Source organism: Pteropus medius, unplaced genomic scaffold, assembly GCF_902729225.1.
Source record: "Pteropus medius unplaced genomic scaffold, Ma_sr-lr_union100, whole genome shotgun sequence".
NCBI lineage: Eukaryota > Metazoa > Chordata > Mammalia > Chiroptera > Pteropodidae > Pteropus > Pteropus medius.
The window spans coordinates 13,420,066-13,425,153 of record NW_024351730.1 but is presented as its reverse complement, the minus strand read 5'-3'; the positions used below and the strand labels follow the sequence as shown (position 1 = coordinate 13,425,153).

Below are 5,088 nucleotides of genomic sequence, written 5' to 3'. Positions count from 1 at the left end.
TAGATAGAATAGGACAACATATAATCAGAGATATATTGAGGTCAACACATGGACAATCTTTTAAGTAAGAAGAAATGTATTCTGTTAAGTAATAAAACTCACTATATTGTTAAATTTGACTTGACACCTGGTTAACAGCTGGGACTGAATGATTTACTGCCTTAAGAAAATGTATCTCATACAGAAATAGTCTTGGAAATGAATAGTGATTCACCCAAATAGTTTTAAGAGCATATCTTCTTTTAAAATCTTTTCAGCTGACATTCCATTCCCAGATGCCACCTCATTATTTTGCTTAATGTTTAATGCACTGGATTAACAAGATGCCTAGGGTCAAAAATGCATGATTCTTGATCTCTTTGAGCTAAGAAAGCAAATTGCTCACTCAGCTTACTCAATTATAGTACACTATAGGGAAAAGAGCAACTGATGGAACATTGAGGTATCTGAGTTCTATTCCCAACACAACCGCGTTTACTGGTGGGACCCATAACTATTCAGTTTTTCTTTGAGATATTTTGCTCATTCGTAAAATAAGATGGTAAGACAAAATCACCTTGAGTGTCTCTGTTCTTCCTTTTCTTTGTTCTATTTTTCTTTTCTTTTTTTTTTTAATATATGACTTTAAATTATACAAACAAAATGGAAATAGATTCTCAGTTTGTGATATGTTAGAATAAAATGTAATATACAGGTTCTCTGGGGTGATACTTAATCCAGGTCTCTAAGGGAGATGATGCTTTCTGTTATGGACTAAATGTGTGTATTCCCCTAAAATTTATGTGTTGAAATCCAAGCCCCTCAATGTTATTGTATTAGAAACTGAGGCATTTGGGAAGTAATTAGATCATGAGGGTGAAACCCTCAGGATTGGAATTAGTGCTCTTATAAGAAGAGACACTTAGGCTTACCTCCTTTCCCTTGATTTCTCTACCTTATGAGGAAACCTGGAAGAGGGTCCCCAATATAACCCAACCATACTAGCCTCTTGATCTCAGACTTCTCAGTCTCCAGAACTGTGAGAAATAAATATTTGTTGTTTAAGCCACTCGATATGGTAATTTTTTATAACTCCAAACTGACTAAGATACTTTCCTTGTACGTTGTAGAATTGTTTTTATTAATATAGTTTTTGTTGATTTTCACAGCATTCATATGAGTTAGGCAAATATATTGTTCTATCTGTTTATATCTTGGGAAGCCAAAATAACAAGGAAGATATTCGCATCTTTCACAATCAGTATTCAGACTTAGTCTTGACTTTCAACTAATTTAGGATGCCATGAGATCATATAATGTGCACGGGTATGTGCTTGTGCCCACACTTGTGCACACACATATTCACACATGTATAAAACTGAATATATGATGGAAAGGAAACTGGACATATATTCAACTCTTTTAGTCTTTATATTACAACAACGAGTGATATACACACAATGTGAGCATTAAAAGTTCCATGAAGAAAAAATGTGGAATATTATGAAGTTACTGAGGTCTACTTTATTTTGAGTGAAAATAGAAAAATTTTGTGAGGTAGTTACTTTTAAATTTAAACATGATAATAAAAGGGATAAGTCATATAAAGTTCTGGGTGTTGGGTGGGGAAAGGAGAGCATAACGTTCTATGAAGAGGGACCATTATGTTCCATAAAAAGGGAATAGTCTATGGAATTTAGGCCTGAAGACTAAGATGAATAAATGAGAAAGGTATGGAGTGGTGCAGATAAGACTGAAAAGATAGGCATGGATCATATAATGTACCTCCTCCTTAAGGACTGTAGCAGTTAAATTGTATTTTAGCCTAAGTTTGATAGAAACCTTGCAAGAGTTTCAGGAAATAGAATAATATTTATTTATATAACAAATATTCATTGAGCATTTACTATATACTATATGCTAAACCTTGCTCTAGAGTCTAAGATATAATAATGACCAATACCAGGTGAACAATGATAAGATCTAATTTATGTTTTAAAAAGATTTCTCTGTATAATTTAGGAAAAATGGATTTTAGGATCTCAAGAATGGAAAAAAGAGGTAATTGGAAAGCTTTTTTAAATATACCAAGAGAGACAATGGTAGGTTTTAGGTAAGCAAAGTGAATAAATTTGGAATATATTTTAGGTAGATTTTACAGGACTCTCCTTGGAACTGTGGGGAAACACAAAAAATATCTTAGTAGATGGCTTAAAGTGTGAACGGAAGGCTGATTTGTCAGGATCTGGGCCCCTTTTATTCTCTCAGATAGCTGCTTTTTTATCCATTTATGCATCAGGAGTTTTCTTTTCAAGTTTATATATTAAAATGTGTTTTGAAGATTTAAAAAAGCTATATAGACCAGTACATTAATATATGTAAAGTCCCTACTTATCAAAAGATTGTCTGTGTGTTGTTTGCATCAAAACAACTGGAATTTTGTGTTCAAAATAACTGATGGCTATCTATCTCTTTTGCATTTTATATTTAAACATTCTTTTTCTTCTCATTAAATCAGAGATATGGAAGTTTCTTGGATCTTTAAATCTTTATATTTATTTAAAGTTACCCTCACTTCTCTATAAAATTATTTAATTTCAAAGATCCATAGATTACAGATGGATTTAAATCAATCCAGTGTTTTCCTCATTGACTCTACACTCCCTAACCCACCCACTCGCATCTTGCAGTAACCCCTTTATAATCTATGCTAGCTTATAATAACTGCATCTCCAGTTTAGGCATAAGTAAACATTATATTTATAAATATTATTTTTTTATATTTATAAACATTATATTTATGCACAATATATTTATAAATATTATTTTTTTATTATAGAAAATCATAGTTTACTAAGCTCATATTCCTTTTCAGGACTAAAGAAATATTCCTCCAGTTACTAGTTACAGGTTTTATAAGTTTTCAACAGTACTCTCTGGAAATTTCCTTTGATTACATAGCCACTTCCTAAGATCATTCTACCTTCTTGGAACTGGCTGCTTAAAATGACTGGTCTATGTAGGAGTGTATAACTCTGCTCCCTTACCACCTGAGGATAACTCTGAAGAGCTGTCCTAGGTTTACAGATTCCTGTGGGGTTACCGGAGGCATTGTAAATACATTGCAGCTCAACTTTTCTCTCTGCCCCATTTTGTTTCTGTTTCTTACCCCTCAAGTGTTATTTCTGCAAACATTTCTAGATAAATTCCACTTACTGAGGAACCCAAATCACAACAATATTAATGATGATTGCACTATAGCAGTTTATTTAAATAAGTTTTTGTCTACAGATAGGTATCTCTATATAAGACTTAAGATGATGGCAGAAGGTCTATAAACTAAAACCATTCCTAACTAATAAACTGAGACAGTGGCTCCCCCTAAATTGGCTGTAATTTTGAGTAAGAACCATCTGTCACGGCAGAAGGCCCAGAATATTTAGGTTTTGATTAAAGGAAACCAATTATCAGAGGTCTGTACTGTCACTTCTTCTGTGTCCTTTCTAGTCTTCTATTTCTCTCATAGGATCTCTGAGGACTTGCTCATTGTAGGACTGTGGTCTGAATGCTTGTTTTCCATTCCCCTTAGAGAATAAAAAAATTGGGAAAGTAAATTTTGTGCTTGGCTGAGACCACACCTACTCTCTTGTCATGTGATCCCAAGAAATGGGTGAAGAAACTCCAGAAGAAGGCACAGTTTGTTTTCTTTTTTTTCTCTTTTAACAAAAAGCAAGATTTGTTACCTTATTTTCTGTGCCTCAGTTTCTTGGCTAATTTCTGAACAAAAAACACAAAAATTAAATATTTATTTTTAACATTAAACACAAAATCTGAAATACTCTATGGAATGTTCAAAAGAGAATATTTTTCTCAACTTTTATTTTTTTAATTAATTAATTAATTTTTTATTTTTTTCAGATGAGGCAATCCTTGGTTGACCTCACAGATTGCAAGGAACTTGTCAGCTTACAATCTCTTTATTTTTATTTTTATTTTTATTTTTTTTATGCCTACAGCACCTGGTCTTCCTAGGTGGCCTCTCAAGTACTAACCAGGCCCAACACTGCTTAGCTTTCATGATCAGATGGGATTGGGCTTGTTCAGGGTGGCATGGCCGTAGACTTTTTTTAACTTTTAACATTGCTTTACCCGATGGTAATATTTTGCAGTGTTTAAGGTAAAGTTATTTCGTAAAAATTCTCTTGAGAAAATATCTAACTGGAAGACTAACTAAAGTGTATCATCACATCTGACAAAATGCTTGTATCTAGTGCTACTCTGTGGGAAAAGCTGCTAAAATCAGGACTTGGGGGAAAAAAAATCTGTAAATTTAAGATTTAAACACATGCAGGGATACAACATGCAATTTGACTTTTGGAATGTTGGTAAAAATATATCCAAGGTAGCTTTGTGTCTTCTTAATCTATAAGAATCAGTCTTCATGGACAATATTCTTTTTGCACTAAATACCCCTTCAGGAAAAAAAACAAAAAAGTGTTAAATACTTAAGCCACCTGAGGGAAATGATAAGTGGTGGTATCTAGTATTCAGTGAACTGTTTTATATTCCACGGCAATTAAAGTTTAGCAGTAACTAGATTTGTAAGAAATTTGTGAAATGTTTCCTTGGGCAAATTTCAACTAAACAAATACCTAATTTGTTGTGTAATTATAATCAATTAAATAATGTCACTCAACTCTAATGAATAATGTAGTGCATTTTATTCATATGAACTGAAATGAACTGATTTTCTCTGACTTCTCTCAGTAAACTGATACTTGATCAGCTAAGGAAGGTTTAAAAAAATTAGTTCATATTTTAATTTAGAAATGAGAACAATACTGAGAACATTTATATTATGAAGAAAAAACCTTTATTCATTGTATCAGTTTTTAGATTTTGAGAATAGGGGCTCTTTCCATTTTCTTGTTTCATTCACCAATTTTATGTTCTAAAATTGAGTAGTACTCTGATCACCTCAATCACTTACAAGTTGAATTCTAAGCACTGGATAAGTTTATGAAATGGGCAATTTGAGTCATAGGAGTAATCAAAATAACTGGACTGTAAATGATTGGTCTGGTTATTAGGTCATCTTAGCAACCAGAT

The 5,088-nt window shown here is 32.6% G+C and overlaps 1 pseudogene; it reads right to left on the bottom strand.

The window, feature by feature from the left end:
- Positions 1–3,986: 3,986 nt before the first annotated feature.
- Positions 3,987–4,101, bottom strand: LOC120588561 (uncharacterized; annotated as a pseudogene).
- Between the last annotated feature and the right edge of the window lie 987 nt (positions 4,102–5,088).